The 25,144-nt window shown below is 42.4% G+C and overlaps 1 pseudogene; it reads right to left on the bottom strand.

Annotated features, from left to right (window-relative positions):
- The window catches only part of LOC134761712 (histone demethylase UTY-like), a 32,347-nt pseudogene extending 9,706 nt beyond the window's left edge, over nt 1-22,641 (bottom strand).
- Between the last annotated feature and the right edge of the window lie 2,503 nt (nt 22,642-25,144).

The raw sequence follows: 25,144 nt of genomic DNA, 5'->3' as shown, positions 1-25,144 counted from the left end.
CCACCTCCAACATTGGAAATGGCATTTTAACATGAGATGTGGAAGGGACCAACATCTAAACTATATCACTGGTCAACTGGACTTCATTCATATGTTTTTCTCTAAAACTGCTGCTACAAAAACAAATCCAAAAAATCCAGACATGTTCTGGGGGGCGTTTTTGCAACATTACAGTGAGAAAATGGCTCATCTATGCTTCTTTAATTCCTTCTTAGGTTGTCTTAGCTTCTAGATGTTGAGATATCAAGAGGCAGGAACTGGAGTTAGCAGAGCAAATGGAGCCCCTATACCCCTGTGAGTTCACACACTGCAGCACTTAAGTGAGACAAGTGAGACATGAAGACATTTCATGGAGTGATAACTGTGGGAGAAGCCTCGGACTGGTAGTTGGACCACGTGGGCTCTGCCCTTAACAGCCGTGGACAATCATTGCATCTCTCTGAGCTTCAGTATCTTCATCCACAAAATCACTCTACCATTCAGGGAGTGAATTAAACTGAGATACAGCTAGGCTCACCTGGTCCATGGGTGTTCAGCATATGTTCATTTACTCATTTCCTTTTTCATTTTTGATTTTCCTGAATCAGCAAGGCAGAAGCACTGACCCTTGGCCAGCCTCATGGAAACTTTACTGTTTGTCTTTGTAGACGTTCTGAATACCAAGGATCATTTCATCTTCCTTCCTTCCTTCCTTCCTTCCTTCCTTCCTTCCTTCCTTCCTTCCTTCCTTCCTTCCTTCCTTCCTTCCTTCCTTCCTTCCTTCCTTCCTTCCCTTCCTCCCTCCCTCCCTCCCTCCTTCCTTCCTTCCTTTCGAGGTAGGATCTCACTCTATCACCCAGGCTGGAGTGCAGTGGCACGATCATAGCTTACTGCAGCCTCAACTTCCCAGGCTCAAGCCATCCTCCTGCCTCAGCCTCCCTTGTAGCTGGGACTACTTATTATGTAGTAGCTGGGACTACTTATTATTTAATTATGCCAGGCTAATTAAAAAAAAATTTTTTTTGTAGGGACAGGAGTCTATGTTGTCCAGGCTAGAGTGCAGTGGCACAATCTCGACTCACTGCAACTTCTGCCTCCCAGGTTCAAGTGATTCTCCTGCCTCAGCCTCCCGAGTAGCTGGGATTATAGGCACCCACCACCACGCCTGGCTAATTTTTGTATTTTTAGTAGAGACAGGGTTTCACCATGTTGTCCAGGCTGATCTCGAACTCCTGACCTCAGTTGAACTGCCCGCCTCGGCCTCCCAAAGTGCTGGGATTACAGGCATGAGCCATCGCACCCAACCAGCATTCCCAAATCTATTTATCAAATCTACTACGTGCCAGGCACTGTATTGGGTACTGGTGATACTATAGTAAACAAAAAAGCCAGGGTTTCTGCCCTCTCAGATTCCATGGTCAAATGAAAAATTCCTTAACTCCTTTCAGCCTCAGTTTTCTCATTTTTAAAATGGGATTGATAATAATACTTATCTCAGAGGTTTGTTGTAACAACAAAAAAATAAGGTGACAGCGAAAGGGCTGAGAATAGAGCCGGTCATGCAGTTGATGTCGTATATTGACATGATAGCTTTGGCTGTTGATGACAGCTTGGAACACTGGTGTGACTTTGTTTTCCTAGTACTGGAAACACATCAATCAGGATTAACGATTAGAATTGCTTATGAGAAAAACCCCTATAGATGTGAACATGTTTAGATATTTTAAAATAAACATAGAAAAAAATGGCAAACTCAAAACGATGGGATTGGAGGGTGTGACAGTTAATTTCATGTGTCAACTTGACTGGGCTAAGGGATGCCCAGATAGTTGATAAAACATTATTCCTGGGTTGTCTGTGAGGGTGTTTTCAGAAGAGATTAGCGTTTATTTCTTTGTTTTGTTTGGTTTTGTTTTTGAGACAGGGTCTCCCTCTGTCGCCCAGGCTGGAGTGCAGTAGTGTGATCATGGCTCACTACAGCCTCAACCTCCTGGGCTCAGGTGACCTTCCCACCTCAGCCTCCTGTGTAGCTGGGACTACAAGCACACCACCATGCATGGCTATTTTGTGTGTGTGTGTGTGTGTGTGTGTGTGTGTGTGTGTGTATGTAGTTTTTGTAGAGATAGGGTTTCACCATGTTCTCCAGACTCGTCTTGAACTCCTGAGCTCAAGGGATCCGCCTGCCTTGGCCTTCCAGAGTGCGGGGATTACAAGCATGAGCCACTGCGCCTGACTTATGCATTACCTTTGTAGCAAAAAAAATTAATAAAATTTTAAAAAGTAAAAAAAAAAAGAAAAATTAAACATTAAAAATTCTCTAATGCCACCAGGAAAAGTGCTCAATTTTTTCCTCCTAGGAATGTGGATAAATTCCCCCAAAACAGCCCTTCCGTAATGATTCCATAGCCCCCTTTCCCCACACCCTCTCTTCCACCACTCCACTCCCTGTACTCGGCCCCCATCCCTCCTTTGCCACAGGCAGCACTCACTGAACCCAGTGTAAAGCACTAATGTTGTTAGTTTCCTTCTACAGGCTTCTGCCAGGCCAGAGCTACCCGAGTGAACAATAATCATTATCATCTCTGACAATCTGTGAAGATTAGCTCTAAGGGGAAAAAATTGAAAAATTGCATGTGCAAGTTATATTATGTGTCTTAATTTTAAAGCCATGCTGAAACCACAGAGTGTTGTAGCTTACCACTATTTATCAAAGGCAATTATTAGAAAAGCCAGTTTGTGTGGTACATATTTGTGTCCATAAAAACGCACTACTTACTGACCTGTCTGGTCTCTGAAATCCAGACTGCTTTCTTGCCTGGATATCTTTTTTCTTTTCTTTTCTTTTCTTTTTTTTTTTTTTTTTTTTTTTTTGAGACAGAGTCTCACTGTCACCCAGGCTGGAGTGCAGTGGCATGACCTTGGCTCACTGCAACCACCGCCTCCCGGGTTCAAGCGAATCTCCTGCCTCAGCCTCCCGATTAGCTGGGATTACAGGAGCACGCCACACACCAGCTAATTTTTGTATTTTTAGTAGAGACAGGGTTTCACCATGCTGGCCAGGCTGGTCTGGCATTCCCGACTTCAGGTGGTCCACCAGCCTCGGCCTCCCAAAGTGCTGGGGTTTCAGGTGTAAGCCATCACGCTCAGCCTATAGGCATTTATAATTCCTCAGCATTTATAAGAGGGCATGCAAACTAAGCCCTGTGTTTGATGCTATCATACTTGTATTCTCATCACTGCTGGGATGGATGGAGAGAGACATATTGGTGCAGCTTTTCTGCAGAGCCTCAGAAACATTCGGCGAGGCTGACTCTCCTAGCCTGTGTGACCATGGTTCCCTGGTGCCACAGTGTCACTCACAGTGGGCCATTGGCCAATGGCTACCCAGGTGCCATGACAGTCTCTGTAGCCTTCAAGTTCAAGAAATGAATCTCAGGGGCCTTCTAACTTGCCCTACATCACCGGGGTTATTCATGGCAGGAGAGGAACAGGTGGTTCTAAGACCTTGCTCTTAAATCCTAGTTCACAGAGTACACTGAGCTTGCCTGCTGTGTTCTCTGAGCCCTCGTAACCTCCCTCCAGCCAGTCAGACTGACCTGAATACCAAAAAGTGGTTCCATAACATTAATGATTCATTACATCCTTTTCCTATATCAGATCACTCCCAGCTGATTATCATACAATCAGTCTTATACCCTTTCTTCATCCTTTTTCTTATCAGTTGGAGAAAGGTAAAATGTTTGCAGCAGAAACATACAAGCCCTTGTGGCTGGATGTGAGGCAACCCATGTCAGATTTTAAGGTTTGAGGGTTTTGACACTGATACCTGCCAGCATTAGCCCTGGTCTGACCTCTCTAAACCAGTAATTGTGCTGGTCGGGTTACTTTGAGAGCCACTGATATAGACTACCGTTCCATCACATAGAACCAAATTTAAGTAACTTATGTTTGATTCTTTATCTGGAGGTTGAATTGGAAGGGCTAATTGCTCTTTATTTATTTATTATTATTATTTTTGGAGACAGAATCTCACTTTGTCACACACGTTGGAGTGCAGTGGTGTCATCTCCACTCACCACAACCTCTGCCTCCCAGGTTCATGCAATTCTCCTGCCTCAGCCTCCCGAGTAGTTGGAATTACAGGTACCCGCTACCATGCCCAGCTAATTTTTGTATTTTTAGTAGAGACAGGGTTTCACCATGTTGGCCAGGCTGGTCTCAAACTCCTGACCTCAGGTGATCTGCCCACCTCGGCCTCCCAAAGTGCTAGGATTACAGGCGTGAGCCACCGTGCCCGGTTAACTGCTCTTTAATATATTTAAGCATGATTATCCTGATCAGTAAGAGTGATCGGCATTCTTAGGCTTAGACAAATCTGCCTGGGGGTGTCAAGATCATCTTGTATCTAGGACTTTAATCAATTCTTGGAAACTATTTAGCTTTATGATCATTGTTTGCTAGAGGCTCTTCTAAAGAGGCACATCTCTTACTTGACCAAATCTAGAAATAATAATTACTACTCAGCTATCATGTAGAATTTTCATAATAGACTCAAGTTAAGGGACTTTGACTTTAGAGATTCAAATATGTTCTAAAATGCTTTGACTGAGTAATTATGTCTCTGAAAATAATCTATCCCAAGTAAATAGTCAAGGATACAAAAGAGGCCTGGCATGGTGGCTCATCTCTGTAATCCCAGCAGTTTGGGAGGCCAAGGCGGACAGATCGCTTGAGGTCAGGAGTTTGAGACCAGTCTGGCCAGCACGGTGAAACTCTGTCTCTACCAAAAAATACAAAAATTAGCTGGGCATGGTGGTGTGCACCTGTGGATCCAGCTACTTGGGAGGCTGAGGTGGGAGAATTGCTTGAACCCAGGAGGTGGAAGGAGGTTGCTGAGTGAGCTGAGATCGTGCCACTGAACTCCAGCCTCAGCGACAGTGAGACCTTGTCTCGAAAAAAAAAAAAAAAATCCCTGGGCATGGTGGCTCACGCCTGTAATCCCAGCATTTTGGGAGGCCAAGGCGGGTGGATCACGAGGTCAGGAGATCAAGACCATCCTGGCTAACACAGTGAAACCCTGTCTCTACTAAAAATACAAAAAATTAGCCAGGCGTGGTGGCAGGTGCCTGTAGTCCCAGCTACTCGGGAGGCTGAGGCAGGAGAATGGCATGAACCCAGGAGGCGGAGCTTGCAGTGAGCCGAGATCATGTCACTGCACTCCAGCCTGGGCAACAGAGCAAGACTCTGTCTCAAAAAAAAAAATTACAAAAGAATATGTATGCACAAAGATGTTCATCACAGCATTATTTAACACAGTGAAAAACTAGAAGCAAACTGGCCGGGTGTGGTGGGCTCACATCTATAATCACAGCAGTTTTGGAGGCCATGGCTGGCGGATCTCTTGATGTCAGGAGTTCAAGACCAGCCTGGCAAACATGGTGAAACCCATCTCTACTAAAAATGCAAAAAAATTACCCGGGCATGGTGGCACATACCTGTAATCCTAGCTACTTGCAAGGCTGAGGCATGAGAATCACTTCAACATGGGAGGTGGAGGTTCCAGTGAACAGAGACTGTGCCACTGCACTCCAGCAGGGGTGACAGAGTGAGACTCTGTTTCAAAAAAAAGACAAAAATAGAAGCAAACGAAAAGTAAATTCTGGACTAATGTAAGATGTTAATAATAGGTAAAAAATTGGTGTAGGGCATATAGAAAATCTGAACTGTCTGCCTAATTTTTCTGTAAATCTAAAACTGTTCTAAAATAAGTTTATCAGACTGGGAGCGGTGGCTCACGCTTGTAATCCCAGCACTTTGGGAGGTCAAGGCAGGCAGATCACTTGAGGTCAGGAGTTTGAGACCAGCCTGACCAACATGATGAAACCCCGTCTCTACTAAAAATATAAAATTAGCTGGGTATGGTGGCGGGCACCTGTAATATCAGCTACTCAGGAGGCTGAGACAGGAGAATTGCTTGAATCTGGGAGGTGGAGGTTGCAGTGAGCTGAGATCAGGCCACTGCAGCCTGGGTGACAGAGTGAGACCCTGTCTCAAAAACAAAACAACAAAACAAAAACAAAAACAAAAAAGTTTATCAAAGTAAGGTACAGTATATCCAAATAGATGGACTGTTGCACAGTAACTAAAAATGACATTTATGAAGAGTTTGTAATTATGTAGAAAATCATTAAAACACGTAAAAAAGGAAGGATGCAAAGTTATGCAATTTTCATAACAGTGTGTACTGGAGAAAACTTTCAGAATGGCAGCACAAGGAGCTCTGTGGACCCTCTTCCCAGTAAGACAACCACAACTGGTGAAAATTATGTAAAAAACCACCATCTGAAGTCTCTGGAAATTGTCCTACAGGCATACAATGAATGAATAAATATTTATTTAAGAAAATCTACTAAGTCACAATAACAATAAGACTCTGTGGAATTTGAACCATGGCTTACTTCCTCTCCCACAACTCCCCGACTTTCATCATCCCTAGTTCATTGTGACAGAGGCTTTGCTACTGGTAGGAGGTATTCGAGTTACCGGCAGTGAATATATACGGGTTTGCAGCAAACTCAGTTCTTGCCTCCTCAGAAGAAGGAATTTGGGCCAGGCGTGGTGGCTCATGCCTGTAATCCCAGCACTTTAGGAGGCCGAAGCGGGAGGATCACTTAAGGTCAGGAGTTTGAGACCAGTTTGGCCAACATGGGGTGAAACCCTGACTCTACTAAAAAACTGCAAAAATTAGCCAGGTATGGCGGCGTGTGCCCTGTAGTCCCAGCTACTCGGGAGGACTCGGGAGGCTGAGGCAGAAGAATCACTTGAACCTGGGGGACGCAGGCTGCAGTGAGCTGAGATTGCACCACTTCACTCCACCCTGGGCAACAGAGCGAGACTCAGTCTTGAAAAAAAAAAAAAAAAAAAGAAGAAGGAATTTGACTGAGAGACATAAGGCAGAAAAAGAGATTGAGACAAGTTTCAGAGCAGGAGCGGAAGTTTATTTAAAAGGCTTTAGAAAAGGAAAGAAAGCATGCTTGGAAGAGACCCAAGCAGGCTCTGAGGTCAGATGTGACATTTAACTTAGATCCTAGGACTTTATAAGCTGGCCCACTTCTGGCATCCTGCACCCCCTCCCATGATTCTTCCCTTAGGGTAGGTTGCCTGCATGCACAGTGCCCTCCTTACACTTGGGAAGTGAACATGCGCAGTGTGTTTAGAAAGTTGTATGCATGCCCATCTGAAGCTTTCTTCCCGTTTCCGGTGGAGTGCCCCTATAAGGTCTTACTCCGCCATTTTGTCTCTTAATGCCCATGCCCAGGAAGTTGCTTCTCTTTGGCATCAGCATTCAATTAACACTTTAGTGCAACAAGTGTGAACCATCCGGAGATGGCGTCTTCCTGGCGCTGACTGCCAATTTATTACTTCTAGAGAGGCAATGTGATAATTGCTGAACCATCATCTGACATTCCTAGTGGGTAGGAGAGAGCCCTCTCCACCCTGCTCATGCCTGTCCATCCTAACACAGGGCTCTGTCTCTTCTCAAATCCCAGTTGAGGGCTATTTTATCTTCCCAGGAGGGCAGGCCACCAGCGTTTTTCTTCCCCAACCCTAATTCTGTGTCATAGAAGCTCTAACTCAGGCAAGAGCAACTAGGAGGTCTTGAGGGTGGTCCGTTCTCTTACCCAGTCCCGCTTTTAGGGTAGAAAGTGAACTCTAGGTGTGGGCGGCTGAAAGTATAAGGATCACAATTTCCCCGGACACAGCTCCCGCTTAGAACACAGGTTCCATGTTGGGAGAGGCACACTGGGAAGACCCGAGGCTATTGCTCCTGACTAAAGCCCTGCTCATAAAATAAGGGAATAATACTCACAGAGAAGCAGGCCACTATCTCTACCCCCAGCTCCAGAGCTCTGGTGAAGAATTTTGCCCAGGGAGAGAGGCAGGACACAAGAACAAAGATTCATGAAGCTCTCCCCAATGGAACTGACTTCATTAGGCCTAGAGTGTGGAGAAATTCAAGCCTACACTCTAGAAAACAATGCAGATTTTGGTAGTAAGCAATTAAGAGGAGGCTAGGAGCTCCATGTGAGCAACAAGTTAAATCATAGGACAGCTACATATTTACCGGAGAGAACCAGGGAAAGAGAGCTAAGAATAGCCTTCCTGGTCTCAAAGGAAGTCTCAAAAACTGGCCTCAACAGCTTAGCTACCTCTGCAAGGGTACCTGAATTCAATTGCTCCAGGGCATTGTTATAACAAATGAAAATTGGAGGGCAAATGGTGGACATTAACAGGAGAGTGTGAAACGTACGGAGGCAGATAGCATAAGATAAAAAAAAAAAAAAAAAAGAAAAGGAGGCTCGAAGAGAGTCCAGCTAAAACCATTGTCATCCCAGGGTGACTATTTGTGTGCCCAAGGTTGTAACCTCTGAAGATTAACATTAGGGGCTCCACACTGAGGGAGAAATAGGCTTCACTAAAATAGTTCCCCGGGTCACAAAACAAGATAAACAAGAAACAACGATAAGTCCTAGAGAGGGTGGAGTGAGGGAAATCAGTATCCAGTTATTATAACACAGAACCTAAAATGCCCAGTTTTTAACAAAAAATTGTGATATGCAGAGAAATAGGAAAGTATGACCCATACATAGGAATAATAAAAGCAGGCAACAGAAACTGCTTGTGAGAGAGCCCACATAGCAAATTTAGCAAAGACTTCAAAGAAGCATTATAAATATGTAACTAAAGACTATACTTAAAGAAGTAAAGGAAGATACAATGACAATATCTCATTAAAGAAAGAATACCAAAAGAGGGATAAAATGATAAAAAATGAACCAAATTTAAATTTTGGAACTAGAAAGTATAATAACTGAGATTAAAAAATTCACTATAGGAGCACAATAGTAGTTTTGAACCAGAAGAAGAAAGAATCTATGAACATGAAGATTAATTGAGAGGTTATACAATCCAAATAATAGAGAGAAAAAATGAAGAAAAATGAATAGAGCCTCAAGGAACTGTGGGTACACCATTAAGTATAATAACATATATGTAATGAGAGTAGCAGAAGGAGAGGGGAAAGGAAAGAAGCAGAGAAAAATATTAGAAGAAATAATGGCTAAAAGCTTCTCAAATTTGATGAGAAATATTAATCTCAATGAACACCAAGTATTATAAGTGCAAAGAGATACATACCAGATACATCATAGTAAAAATGTTGAAAGACAAAAACAAAGATAAAATCTTGAAGTAACAACAGAAAAATTACTCATGTTCAAGGGAACCCCAATAAGATTAACAGTTGACTTCTCATTAGAAACCATGGAGCCCAGAAGGCAGTGGGATGACATATACAAAATGCTCAAAGAAAAATAATCCCTATCAACCAAAAATCTCATATCCAGTAAAACCATCTTTCAAAATTAAGGTAAAACAAAAGACATTTGATCTGGGGTGCCTCATGACTGTAATCCCAGCACTTTGGGAGGTCAAGGTGGGTGGATCGCCTGAAGTCAGGAGTTCAAGACCAGCATGGCCAACATGGTGAAACCCTGTATCTACTAAAAATACAAAAATTAACCATGTGTGGTGGCAGGCATCTGTAATCCAGCTACTTGGGTTGCTGAGGCAGGAGAATCACTTGAACCGGGGAGGCGGAGGTTGTAGTGAGCCAAGATCGTGCCATTGCACTCCAGCCTAGGTGACAGAGTGAGACTCTGTCTCAAAAAGAAAAAAAAAAGGCAAGACATTTGCAGAAAAACAAGCAAACAAAAAACCAAGGTAATTCACTGCTAGTAGACCTATTTTACAAGAACTACTAAAGAAAGTTCTTCAGGCTGAAAGCAAGTGACCCCAAACAGTAATTCAAATCCACACAAAAAAAGAAAGAAGAAAAAAAGATCAAGGCAATTATGTTATTATAAAATACACTATAAATGCATATATTTTCTTCCTTCTCTTAATTGATTTAAAAATTAATTGCATAAAACAGTGCATTTATAATTGTATTGTTGAGTTTTTAATATATAAAAATGTGGCTGGCTGCAGAGGCTCATGCCTGTAATCCCAGCACTTTGGGAGGCTGAGGTGGGGAAACTGCTTGAGGCCAGGAGTTTGAGACCAGCCTAGGCAACATAGTGAGACTCTGCCTACAAAAATATTTTTTAAAAATTAGTTATGGTGGTGGGTGCCTGTAGTCCTAACTGCTCCGGAGACTCAGGCAAAAGAATCAGTTGAGCCCAGGAGTTCAAGGTTACAGTGAGCTATGTTTATGCAACTTCACTCCAGCCTGGGCAACAGAGTGAGAGTCTGTCTGTATTTAAAAAAAGTAATACATTTGACAATAACATGACAAAGGAAGCAAATGGGAGCAAAACTGTATAGGAGAAAGAAACTTCACCAGATGGTATCTCAAATTCACAGGAACAAATGAAAAGAAACGTAAATGGCAAATAAGAAGGTTAATGTAACAAACTCTACAATTACTTGCTTTCATTTCTTCTCTTATCTTCATCAACACATAAAATTATATAATATAATAATTATAAAATATATTATTGGCTGGGTGTGGTGGCTCACGCCTGTAGTCCCAGCACTTTGGGAGGCCGAGGCAGGTGGATCACGAGGTCAGGAGATCAAGACCATCCTGGCTGACATGGTGAAACCCTATCTCTACTAAAAATACAAAAAATTAGCTAGGTGCGGTGGCAGGCACCTGTGGTCCCAGCTACTCAGGAGGCTGAGGCAAGAGAATGGCATGAACCCAGGAAGTGGAGGTTGCAGTGAGCTGAGATCTCGCCACTGCACTCCAGCCTGGGTGACAGACTGAGACTCCGTCTCAAAAAAAAAAAAAATATATATATATGTGTGTGTATATATATATGTGTATATATATGTGTATATATGTATATATATGTGTATATATGTATATATGTATATATATATGTGTATATATGTATATATGTATATATGTATATATGTATATATGTGTGTATATGTATATATGTGTGTATATGTATATATGTGTATATATGTATATATGTATATATGTATATATGTGTGTATATGTATATATGTGTATATATGTATATATGTATATATGTATATATGTATATATGCATATATGTATATATGTATATATGCATATATGTATATATGTATATGTGTATATGTGTATATATGTGTATATGTGTATATATATACACGTATATGTATATATGTTATATATATACGTATATATGTATATATATGTGTGTATATATATACATATATGTATATATATGTGTATATATATACATATATGTATATATATGTGTATATATATATATAGTTGGGTTTGTAACATATACAGAAGTAATATGTATATTAATAATAGCTTAAATTAAAGAAGGAATAGTGCTATACAGAACAATGTTTTTTATATTTTACTGGGTTTAAGTAACTATAATCTGAAGCAGGTTCTGATAAATTAAGATATTTATGTTAAGCCATACAGCAACCATAAGAAAATAATAAAAATATACATAGTGAGGGAATCATTAAAATAAATTTAAGTGTTACACTAGAACGTATTGAATTAATGCAAAAAGAAAGCAGTAAAGGAAGAAGCAGAAGAACAAAAAAGACTTAAGACACATAGAGAACAAAAAGCAAAATGGCAGATGTGAATCCAGTTATATCAATAATAATATTAAATGTGAATGGATCAAACAATTGTATCAAAAGATAGAATGTGTTCTGATGGATAAAAAGTAAGATCCAACTACATACTGTCTATAGAACACACACTTTACATTCAAAGATGCAAGTAGGTTGAAAGTAAAAGGATTGAAAAAGATATGCGACTAGCAATGTTAAGAAAACTGGAGTGACTATATCAATATGAGACAAATTAGACTTTCAATAAAAAATATTAGAGATAAAGAGGGACATTTTATAAAAGGGCCAATCCATTAAGATAATTTAGCAATTGTAAACATATGTGCATCTAAAAACAGAGCCTTAAAATACATGAAGAGGAAGTCCAAGAGAACTGAAAAGAGAAATAGACAATTCAAAAATTATCATTGGAGGCTCAGCATGGTGGCTCACACCTGTAATCCCAGCACTTTGGGAGGCCAAGGGAGGTGGATCACCTGAGGTCAGGAGTTCGAGACCAGCCTGGCCAACATGGTGAAACCCTATCTCTACTAAAATACAAAAATTAGCTGGGCGTGATGGTGGGCACCTGTAATCTCAGCTACTCGGGAGGCTGAGGCAGGAGAATCGCTTGAACCTGGGAAGAGGAGGTTGCAATGAGCCGAGATCACGCTACTGCACTCCAGCCTGCTGGGCAACAGAGCGAGACTCCCTCTCAAATAGTAAAAAAGCAAAACAAAACCAAAAACAACAAGAACAACAAAAGTTATCACTGGATGCTTCAATATCCCACCTTTAATAATGAGTAGAAGAACTAGACAGAAGCTCAACAAGGAAACAGAAAACTTTAACAACACTATAAACCAACTAGACTTAACAGATTGCTATAGAACACTCCGCACAACAACAGCAAAATACAAATTTTTCTTCAGTGCATATGAAACATTCTCCGGGATACACCATATACCAGGATGTAAAAAAAAGCCTAAACAAATTTAAAAGGATTGAAATCATGCAAAGTATGTTTGCCAATCACAATGGAGTGAAATTAGATAATACTAGTAACAGAAAGAAATGTTGTAAGTTCAAAAATAGGTGGAAATTAAACAACACACTTCTAAATAACCAATTGAGTCAAAGAAAAATCACAGTGAATATCAGAAATACTTTGAAAGGAATGAAAATGAAGACACAACATACCAAAACTTGTAGGATGCAGCTAAAGCAGTACTTAGAGATACATTCATAGCTGTAAATATTTATATTAAAAAAGAAATACCTTAAATCAATAACCTCACCTTTCATCTTAAGACACCAGAAATTTAAAAGCAAACTAAACCTAAAGGAAGCAGAAGGTAGGAAACAGTAGAGATTAGAGGGGAAATTAATGAGCTAGAGAATAGAACAATAAAAAAAAACAACAAACCCAAAAAAATTGATTGAAAAGATCAACAAAAATGACAAACCTTTACCTAGAATGACCAAAAAATAAAAAAGACTCAAATTACTAAAATCAGGAATAAAAATGTAGATGTCACCACGTATCTTAGATAAATGAAAATGATTATAAGGGAATACTATGAACAGCTGTATGCCAATGAGTTTGATGACTTAGATGAGATGAACTAATTTCTCGAATGACACAAACAGCCAAATTTGACTCAAGAAGAATTAGAAAATCTGAAGAGAACTATAACAAGTAAAAAGACTGATAGAACTATCAGTCTATAGTCTAAAAACTATAACAATTAATTTTCAAACATCCCACAAAGAGAATCTCAGGCCCAGGTAGCTCAACAAAACTAGGAATAGAAGGAAAATTCTGCAACCTGATAAAGATCATCTACAAAAAACCCAAAGCTAATATTGTACTTAATGGGGAAAGTCTGAAAGCTTTCACCCTAAGATCAGGAACGAGACAAGGATGTCTGCTCTCACCACCTGTATTCAGCATTGTACTGGAGGTTCTAGCTAAAGCAACTAGGCAATACAAAGAAAAGACATCCAGATTGGAAAGAGAGAAGTAAAACTATCTCTACTTTTAGATAACATAAATTTGTATATGGAAAAATCTTAAGAAATAGAGCCAGGTGTGGTGGTGCATTTCTGTAGTCCCAGCTATTCAGGAGGTTGAGGCAGGAGGATCACTTGAGCCCAGGAGTTTGAGGCTGTAGTGAACTATGACTGCACTTGTGAATAGCCACTGTACTTCAGCCTAGGCAACATAGTAAGACCAGGTCTCTATTAAAAAAAAGAAAGAAAATCTTAAAACACATGCATACATACACACACACACACACACACACTCATATGATTGGAACAATTTACTTCAGAAAACTTGTAGTGTACAAGATCAATACACAAAACATTGATTCCATTTCTGTATACTAGCAATGAACAATTCAAAAATGAAAGTAAGAAAGCAATTACAGTTACATTAGCATGAAAAAATAGAAATACCTAAGTAAACAGAATGATATCCCTTGTTCCTGGATTGAAGATAATATTGGTAAGGTGGTGACATTCCCAAATTGATCAATAGCTTCAATGCATATCTGTCATATCCAGGCTACCTTTTTGTAGAAATTGTCAAGCTGATCCTATAATTCAAATGAAAATGCAAGGGACCACAATGGCGAAAGCAATGTTGAAAAACAACACACTTGGAGGACTCATGCTTCCTTCTTTCAAAACTTACTAAATAGCTACAGTGTTCAAAGTACTCTGATACTGGCATAAGGATAGACATATAGATCAATGGAATAAAATTTAGAGTCCAGAAATAAACCTTTACATGTATGGTCAATGATTTTTGACAAGATGCCAAGACAATTTAGGAGAAAAAAACAGTCGTTTCAACAAACAGTTGGGACAACTGGATATGTACATGCAAATGAATGAAGTTGGACCCCTTCTTCACACTGTATGCCAAAATTAACTCACAATGGATCATAGACTTAAATGCAAGGCTTAAAACTATACTCTTATAAGAAAATAAAAGAGTAAATTTTCATGACATTGGGCTGGTGCAAAGTTTTTTAGATATGACACCAAAAGTACAAGTAACAACAGAAAAAAATAGATAAACTGAACTTCAAATTTCAAAAATTTTGTGATTTTTTTTTTCCTTTTTTTTAATTTGAAATGGGTTCTGCTATCACCCAGGCTGGAGTCCAGTGGTACAATCACAGCTCACTACAGCCTTGAACTCTTGAGCTCAAGTGATTCTCCTGCCTCAGCCTCTTGAGTTGCTAGGACTACAGATATGTGCCACCATGCTTGACTAATTTTTGTATTTTTTGTAGAGATGGGCTCTCACTTCTTGAACTCCTGGTATCAAGTCATCCTCCTGCCTTGGCATCCCAAAGTGCTGGGGTTATAGGCATGAGTCACTGCACCCAGCCAAAACGTTTATGCTTTAAAGAACACTATTGACTGTATGTGGTGACACATGCCTGTAATCCCAGCACTTTGGGAGGTCAAGGCAGGAGAATCACTTGAGGCCAGGAGTTTGAGACCAGCCTGGGCAACATAGTAAGACCCCATCTCTTAAAAAAATCAGCTGGGCATGGTGGTGCATACCTGTTGTCCCAGCTACTCAGGAGGCTGAGATGGGAGGATGGCTTGAGCCTAGGAGTTTATAGAGGCTGCAGTGATCTATAGTGGCGCCACTGCACTCCAGCCTGAATGACAGGCAGAGATCCTGTCTCTTAAAAAAAAAAAAAAAAAAAAGATGGGGCATTTCCAGCTTCTGGATGTCTGTTATTTGAATTCCAGGCATTTTCTAGCTTCTCTGGTGGCAGCAGTAGCCATAGTAGCATTGACAGCAACAGCACAGAAGCCCCTAGAATAGTGACAAATTCCCTGCAGTGTCATCTGCCTTCTAAGCGGAACTGCCCCAGGAAAATAAAGGGGAAGCTCCTACTGGTTAATAGAACCTCTGGTGCCCATTTATAAGTGTAATTTTGCAACGTCCTTGGTGGCTTGCAAAGTCTCTCCCTAAATTTCCTTTTAACAGTGCACTTTCCCTTTTTCTTAGATGTGTAGGAAAAGGACCAGGCTGCCTGAGAATGCTTTCCAGGTCAGATAGTTGGCTGCCTCTTCCCTTTAGCTAAATAAAGGACACCATCTTCAAAGGACGAGGAGACGAGTCCATCTGGTCTTTCTGATTGCACCGGCCAGGGGAGTTCCAGCCAAGTCCCAAGCTTTAGCTATCTGGACAGTCAGCTCATACCACCCAGAATCTACATCTGGCTGCCAAATGCACCTTGCTCTGGCCACCCACATACACTGGATCCAATGAGCAACCGGCTCAGCATTCTCCTGGCTGAACAAAGAGGGTGCTTGCCACAAGCAGGGCTATTGTTCAACTGGCATTACCATCAAAGGCCCTGGCCAGCTCCCCTTTGTCTGTCAGTTGCTATTCAGAAGGAAAAGAGAAGAAAAGCAAATCAATAGGTTTCTTGGAGAGAATCGTCTGTGGACGTGGGACATTCACTGTAGCACCGAGCTAACGTGATTCTAATAACAACTTGTAAAGCTATTTAACATGGAGAACCTTGCCAACACATATTCCAAAATGTCACGGCGCCTGGTTATAACGGGCAGGCTGTTTCCCAGATTTAGAGAGTTGAGTCATCTCTGCCTGCTTATATGTAACAAGGTCTGTGCAAGGTGTTTGGGGGCTGGTTATTACATGGATGTTAACTTTTCAACCCTATATTGGCATTGAAGACATGTCATCTTGTTTTCAGGCGTACTGCAAGAGCCTTTTCCCAGAAGGTCAGATTTTTTTCACCTGGCCCCATGCCCATCTCATGCCACCAATAGGAATAGGCTCTCGACACCTTCTTATACATCACAACTTTTTTTTTTTTTTTTTTTCTGAATCATTCACCTGCACTGGTTTATGAGGGGTAAGGTGGGCACAGCCCTTCCTGGCAGTTAGGAGCATTCACGTCTTTTTGTTGGGTCAAAATGTTGTTTGTATTATGAAATATTTCTAACATGTAGAAAAAGAACAGATAGTTAATATAATGAATACATGGTTTCCAACCCTGGGCTTAAAACAACAGCAGCAACGGCCAGGTGTGGTGGCTCACACCTGTAATCCCAGCACTTTGAGAGGCTGAGGTGGGCAGATCACCTGAGGTCAGGAGTTTGAGACAAGCCTGATCAACATGGTGAAACCCCATCTCTACTAAAAATACAAAAATTAGCCGGGCATGGTGGCACGTGCCTGTAATCTCAGCTACTTGGGAAGCTGAGGCAGGAGAATTGCTTGAATCTGGAAGGTGGAGGTTGCGCTGAGGCCAGATTGTGCCACTGTACTCCAGCCTGGGCGACAGAGTGAGACTACATCTCAAACAAACAAACACAACAGCAGCAACAAATACTCACAATGGGCTGGGCGTGGTGGCTCACGCCTATAATCCCAGAACTTTGGGAGGCCGAGGTGGGCCGATCACCTGAGGTCAGGAGTTCAAGACCAGCCTGGCCAACATAGCAAGACCCTGTCTCTGTAAAAGAAATAAAAAATACTCCTTACCTCCAGTTACTAACAATGTCCTGTGTGCCCTTTTTGAATGCATTTCTTCCTCCCCATCCCTTAGGGATCACCACTCTGCCCAGTGTCTGTCATGTGTTATACATGTTTGTGTACTTTCCTTCTTTTCTTTCTTTCTTTCTTTCTTTTTTTTTTTTTTTTTTGAAACAGAGTCTCACTCTGTTACTCAGGCTGGAGTGCAATTGTGCCCTCTTGGCTCACTGCAGCCTCCACCTTCCGGGTTCAAGTTATTCTTGAGCCTCAGCCTCCTGAGTACCTGGGATTACAGATGTGCACCACCACGTCCAGCTAATTTTTTAATCTTTCTTGGTAGAGATGGGGTTTTGCCCTGTTGGGCAAGCTGGTCTGGAACTCCAGGCCTCAGGTGATCCACCTGCCTCAGCCTCCCAAAGTGCTGGGATTACAGGCGTGAGCCACTGTGCCCAGCCACGTTTGTGTACTTTTACAATGTGGAGCCACGCACAACCCTCAGTTTATGTTTTAAAATTTCATGTGAATGACATTAGACTATGTAGACTTCTACAAGTAGCAACATCATGGTTTGGGGTTGTCCTGGTTAATGTGTGGAATTATGGTTCGTCTGTTCACACTGATGCATGGTGTTCCCTGGTCTGAATACACCGCAATCCATTTACCCACTCTTTGGTTTCTCACTGTTACAAACATTACTGTGCCGAATACTCTTAGGCAGAAATACTTTACTACTAACATCTTTTTAGGATTGCTGGTGCATGGTGATAACAAAAAGCAGACAGACTTTTGGTCAGTTTCTTATTGTTTTTGAATTTCTAAAGACAATGCACCCTTTATCAATGCTCCCAGTGAGGACCCCGCCCGTCACTGCCCTGAGTTCTCCACTGTCCTCTGAGTCCATCTTTGTGTCTATTTCCTGACCTGCGCCTGATGTCTTCAATGTCTATTTCCTGAGCTCAGCTAGCCTGCCATCCCTGACTCCATGTACCAATTCTCTTTCACGCTGGGCCTTGGCTTTCCTTGCCCCTTTGATTATACAATTTCCAGCTATTCTAGGTGAAAACCTCACACAGTCTTGCCCCAGATCCTGTTCCTCTGGCTTAGATGCTCTTGGCAAGTATCCCCGTTGAATTCCTCAGGCCTTAAGAATGGAGATAAGAAGGGGACATGTATAGAGTTTTCTCTGAATTCCCACCACCCCTCACAGGCACTGGTGCAGAGAAAATGCTCAGTGATTAAATGATGTGCTGAATACAAGGGAGGCATAAAAATGGAATTTGATGAATGTGGTATAGGGCCATGGTTACATAAGATCCTTCTAACAATACAAGTAGATTGATGCTCATCAAATAGAGAATCTTTTATGGAAACACTACATGCATAAGCCGTTATTTAAGAGGGCATAATAAATTTCATGTTTCCTTTCACCTGACTGCATTCCTGAAGAATATTCAATGTTCAACACCCACACTTGCATACACACTCAGAGGCATACGCACCAACACTTCCATTTCCTGAAAAGATTCAGTGATAATCTATTTTAGGCACTGCTAAGCAATTTAAATAGAAGGCTACCAAGTTGTCTTTTTTAGTAAACTTTTATTGAAATATAACAAGCACACAGTGCACAAATCATGAGTATGCAGCTCAATGAATATTCACAAACTCATCTGGTAATCACATCTCAGATTGAGAAACAGAATATACCAGTTCCCCAAAGACCCCTGTATGCTCCATTTCAGTCACTACACACCACCATCCTGAGTCCTAACATTATATATTAGTTTTGCCTGGTTTTGAACTTTAGGCAATTGAAATCATGCCGTCTATACTCTCTTATGTCTGACTACTTTTGCACAACAGTAAATTTGTGAGATGCATCCTACTCATTGAGTGGAGCCTAATTCATTCATTTTCGTTCTTATGTTGTATTCCACACTGTGTGAATGTATGACAATTTGTTCATTTTGATGGGCATTTGGGTTGTTTCCAGTTTTTTTTTCTTTTTTTCTCTTTTCTTTTCTTTTTTTAAAAAAAGAGCCACTGGGCACAGTGGCTCATGCTTGTGTAATCCCAGGACTTTGGGAGGCCAAGGTGAGTGGATCACTTCAGGTCAGGAGTTCGAGCCTGACCAACAGGGTGAAACCCCATCTCTACTAAAAATACAAAATTAGCCAGATGTGGTGGTGCATGCCTGTAATCCCAGCTCCTTAGGAGGCTGAGGCAGGAGAATTGCTTGAACCCGGGAGGTGGAGATTACACTGAGCCAAGATCATGCCATTGTACTCCAGCCTGGGTAATAAGAGCGAAACTCTGTCTCAAAAAAAAAAAAAAAAAAGAAAAAAAAGAGTCAGGTCTTGCTTTTGTCGCCCAGGCTGTAATGCAGTGGCATGATCATGGCTCACTGCAGCCTTGAACTCCTGGGCTCAAGCTTTCCTCCCACCTCAGCTTCCTAAGTAGCTGGGACTGCAGGCACATGCCACCACATTTGGCTAACTTTAAAATATTTTTGTGGACCCATGGTCTTGCCATGTTGTCCAGTCTGATCTTGAACTCCTAGGCTCAAGGGATCCTCCTGCCTTGGCCTCTCAAAGTGCTGGGATTATAGGTGTGAGCCACTGCAGCCAGCCCTTTGCTCACTGTTTACATGTTATTTTTTTCCTAAAGCTCATCTTTTTTCTTCTTCTTTTATTATTCTACCTATACTAGGTCATTCACTTATTTATTTATTTATTTATTTATTTCTGATACGGAGTCTTGCTCTGTTGCCCAGGCTGGAGTGCAGTGGCGCGATCTTGGCTCATTGCAGCCTCCATCTCCCAGGTTCAAGTGATTCTTCTGCCTCAGCCTCCCGAGTAGCTGGGACTACAGGTGCGCACCACCACATCTGGTTAATTTTTCTATTCACGGGGTTTCGCCATGTTGGCCAGGCTTGTCTCGAACTCCTGGCCTCAGGTGATCCACCCTCCTCAGCCTCCTAAAGTGCTGGGATTACAGGCATGAGCCACTGCACCTGGCTGGTCATTCACTTATTCATTCAGCAAACACCAGGTCCCTACCATGCACCAGGGATTGTGCCAGGTGATGAGCAAAATAAACATGGTCTCTGTCCCTGCAGTCTAGTGAGGGGGCAAGCATTTAACAGGTACATCTCACAATTGACTGTAATTACACATAGTAATCATTGCTATGAAGGAAAATAAACAGGTGCCATGAGAGTAGCTTGGGGCTTCATTTGGATGAAAAAGTTTAGGAAAAGCCCCTTTGAGGAAGGAATCTGAGAAGGAAAATTGAGTAGAAGGGAAGGGATCAGTGTTGGGGAAATAAAGAATCAGCATATGTGAAAGCTTGAGGGAGGAAAGCACTTGGAACTAAGAAATAAAAATAAAGACCAGGCTGGTGGTTCAAGCCTGTAATCCCAGCACTTTGGGAGGCCGAGGTGGGCTGATCACCTGAGGTCAGGAGTTCAAGACCAGCCTAGCCAACATGACAAAACCCCGTCTCTGCTAAAAATACAAAAATTAGCCAGGCATGGGGGCGTGCGCCTGTAATCCCAGCTACTCTGGAGGCTGAGGCAGGAAAATTGCTTGATCCCAGGAGGCGAAGTTTGCAGTGAGCCAAGATTGCACCGCTACACTCTAGCCTGGGCAACAGAGCAAGACTCCATCTAAAAACAAAACAAAAAAACCCTAAGACCCCAACCAACTGAATGGACTCCCTCTTTACCAAGGGGGACTCCAGAGAAAACTTAAAAACTGAATTTCCAGACACGCCGGGATAGGAGTTCAGACAAGCTTTGTGATCCTTCTTTGTTTGCTAACTGCCATTAGGCTTTCTTTCCTAAGAATTCAACAGCAACCAGCCCTTTTACAAAACTTGCTCCACTGTTGATTTATACCACAGCTGACCAGTATTCTTTCCTGATAGCAGACCACCTGCCAGGGAGTGGTTCCAGTGAGTTTATGGAGGCTGTATACTGAGTGCCTTTGTGTCCTCTGCCTCACCTTTTGATCTATAGGGCCTGATTGTAATACCTTTATTATTATTATTACATATATATAAAAATATATATATATATATATATATATATATATAGTTTTTTTCCTTGAGACGGAGTCTCGTTCTGTTGCCCAGGCTGGAGTGCAGTGGCGCATCTCTGCTCACTGCAAGCTCCGCCTCCCGGGCTTACACCGTTCTCCTGCCTCAGTCTCCCATGTAGCTGGGACTACAGGCACCTGCCACCATGCCCGACTAATTTTTTGGATTTTTTTAGTAGAGATGGGGTTTCACTGTGTTAGCCAGGATGGTCTCAATCTCCTGACCTCGGCCCACCTCAGCTTCCTAAAGTGCTGGGATTACAGGTGTGAGCTACCACACCCAGGCCTATATATTTTTTTGAGACAGAGTCTCGCTCTGTTGCCTAGTCTGGAATGCAGTGGCATGATCTCTGTTCACTGCAACCTCTGCCTCCTGGGTTCAAGTGATTCTCCTGCCTCAGCCTCCCAAGTAGCTGGGATTACAAGTGCACACCACTGCGGCAGGCTAATTTTGGTATTTTTAGTAGAGGCGAGTTGACCAGGCTGACCAGGCCATGTTGACCAGGCTGGTCTTGAACTCCTGACCTCAAGTGGTCTTCCCATCTTGACCTCCCAAAGTGTGGGCTTACAGCCCTAAGCCACCATGTCCGGCCCTATTATTATTATTTTTTGAGACAGGGTCTCACTCTGTCGCCCAGGTTGGAGTGTAGTGGTGCAATCTTGGCTCACTGCAACTTCCACCTTCTAGGCTCAAGCAATCCATCCCACCTCAGCCTCCTGAGTAGCTAGGACCACAGACTCATGCAACCATGCCCAGTTAATTTTTGTATTTTTGTTAGAGATGGGGTTTCACCATGTTGACCAGGCTGGTCTCGAACTCCTGGGCTCAAATGATCTGCCTGCCTCAGCCTCCCAAAATGCTGGGATTACAGGCGTGAGCAACTGTGCCCAGCTGTAATACCTTTAAATGTTAAGTCTCCATCCCAAAGAGAACATGAGATGTACGTAACATACATGTTAACTTACTGTGCACGTGTGCTGCCATGAATATGCATATCTCCTCCTATAACCTGTTGAATATACATACTTAGCCAACCCATTCAGCATAAATTACTGTCTCATCTTTCCTCCTTTGAGGCTCCATTTCCTGCCTGCAGGTTGTGATACCTCCTTTTAGAAATAAAGCATTTCTGGCCAGGCATGGTGGCTCACACCTGTAATCCCAGCACTTTAGGAGGCCGAGTCAGGTGGATCACCTGAGGTCAGGAGTTCGAGACCAGCCTGGCCAACATGGTGAAACCCCATCTCTACTAAAAATACAAAAAAATTATACGGGAGTGGTGGCAGGCGCCTGTAATCCCAGCTAATTGGGAGGCTGAGGCAGGAGAATCGCTTGAACCTGGGAGGCAGGGGTTTCAGTGAGCTGAGATCTCGCCATTGCACTCCAGCCTGGGCAACAAGAGCAAAACTCTCAAAAAAAAAAAAAAAAAAAAAAAGCTAGTAATTATTTCTATCTAAATATATAGATTTTTGTGACTTTCTTGATTGGCAAACCTTCAGAGACCATGGGAAGGCCGGTGTCAGAGCCAGAGGAGCAAAGTTGCTGACAGCCCAGCAGACACAGCAGACAGAACGCATGCAGCCTTGTAGGCACATTAAGCATTGTGTATTGTATTGCAAGCACAATGGGAAACTATTGGAAAGATATAAAGTAGGGTGTTCACCTGACCTGAGGGGTTTTGTCAGATCTGGCTGACTGTGTGGGGAAAGAATTGGAAAGAAACAAGAGTGGAAGCAGAGAGACCAGGTTGAAGGTTCTTGCAGCAATTCAGAGAAGTGACATTGATGGCTAGGAGCTGGACAGGAGGATGGGGATGGAGCAAAGTGCACAGAGGTGAAAGAAAATTGGGATGGTGGAATGGGCAAGATCTGGTTCTCCATTGGAGGTGGTGGGTGAGAGGGTGAGGGAAGAGGAGTTGGTAGACTATGTCCCAGACTCATGACTTGAGCAATGGAATGGATAGAGAAGCCTTTCTCCTGTTTGGAGGAGGTTGGAGATGGTACAGATTTGTATATGGAGAGGATCACAAGTTTTAAGCACGTAATGTTGTGTCATGCCTCTGAAACATACAGGGGTATGTGTTAGCCCAAGTATTTTAATTCTCAGCAATGTGTTTCCTCCCCAGGACTTTTCACTCATTGAAGATGAGGCCTCCCATTGTTTCACAGAAGAAGAGACATAGCTAGAACAAGGTGCTGATTATTAACCTTGATTTAAAAGTAGGTTAATTTTTTAAAAATCACAAAGAAGACCAGGTGTAGTGGCTGACACCTGTAATCCCAGTACTTTGGAAGGCTGAGGCAGGAGGATAGTTGGAGATCAAGAGTTCAAGACCAGCCTGGAAAACATAACAAAACCTCATTTCCACAAAATAAAATAAAAAGTTGGCCAGGTGTGGTGGTGCACACCTGTAGTCCCAGCTACTCAGGAGGCTGAGGTGAGAGGATGGCTTGAGCCTAGGAGTTTGAGGCTGCAGTGAGCTATGTATGATCCTGCCACTGCACTCCAGCCTGGGTGACAGAGCATTTTTAAAAAATCACAAAGAAGACCAGGTGTGGTCATCAAAAAAATCTTTCTAAAAATTAAATTTTTAATTTTTAAGAAATGAAAATAAAATTTTAATTTAAGAGAAGACATATTCAGAGGAGGATTTGAGGTTAAGAGAAGGTCTTCTAAGGATACAACTGTCTAAAGCATGATGGCTCATGGATGGATAGGTTGAAGATCTAGAAGACAAGTCCCCGAGAAGGCAGGAGGGGATGGGTTCCATTGACATCCTTGGCTGCCGTGGTGGATATGAGAACCAGCTGCTTAGGACCACTGTCAGGAGTGTAATTGACTGATGGTCTCAGCTGCTGTGTTTCTGGATCCACTCCGCATCCTTGCTGAGGCCACGCTTCCCTAAGGCTATTCGCAGTAAATGACTAAGCAATCATGGCATTTACCATGGCAGAGCCATTCTTATGGCAATTTTGGCATGAGGCCTCCCCATAGTCCTAGCCAAGCCTTTCTTGGAGCTGTGCTGCAGTCTAGGAGTCTTCCATCCAATCTTCCTTCCCCTTGTCCTTCACAGGTGCCAGATCTGCCTGGTGGTCTGAAAGCTCTCTCTGCCTTTTCTGCCTCCCTCCTTTTTATCCTTCTCAAGCATATCCCCATGTATATAAATATATATATTTTAGACACAGGGTCTTGATCTGTTTCCCAGGCTCTGGAGTGCATTGGTACAATGATCGCTCACTGCAGCCTTGACCTCCAGTGACCCACCTCAGCCTCCCGAGTAGCTGGGACTACAGGTGCATGCCACAAAGCCTGGCTAATTTTTAAAAATTTTTTGGTAGAGACAGGGTTTCTCTGTGTTGCCCAGGCTGGTCTTGAACTCCTGGGCTCAAGCAATCCTCCCTTCTCAGCCTCCCAAAGTACTGGCATTTTAGGCAAAAGCCACTGCACCCAACCCCTCTCGCATGTCTAATCCTGTCTTTGTGTCTACGCTTCTAGAAGGACCCAGACTGACACAGCTACTGACTCCCAAATCATTCCATGTCTAGGGACTACTCTCTTCTGACCATTAGACTTGTATTTCTAACTTCCTCTTGGATAACTTCAACTGGAATATTGCAGCCAGTGACCCCAGCTTGTTCTCTCATCATTATTCTCTTCCTCATCCACTAAGTATTAATACTTTGCTTACACGTACACTGCTATGCAAGTGATCTTTAAAAATACACATCTGGGCTGGGCGTGGTGGCTCATGCCTGTAATCCTAGCACTTTGGGAGGCCAGGGCAGGTGGATCACTTGAGGTCAAGAGTTCAAGATTGGCCTGGCCAATATGGTGAAACTGCATCTCTACTAAAAATACAAAAATTAGCCGAGCGGGGAGGTGGGCACC

This window comes from Pongo abelii, chromosome 6 (genome assembly GCF_028885655.2).
Source record: "Pongo abelii isolate AG06213 chromosome 6, NHGRI_mPonAbe1-v2.0_pri, whole genome shotgun sequence".
Lineage (NCBI taxonomy): Eukaryota > Metazoa > Chordata > Mammalia > Primates > Hominidae > Pongo > Pongo abelii.
This window is presented reverse-complemented; position numbering and strand designations above follow the sequence as displayed.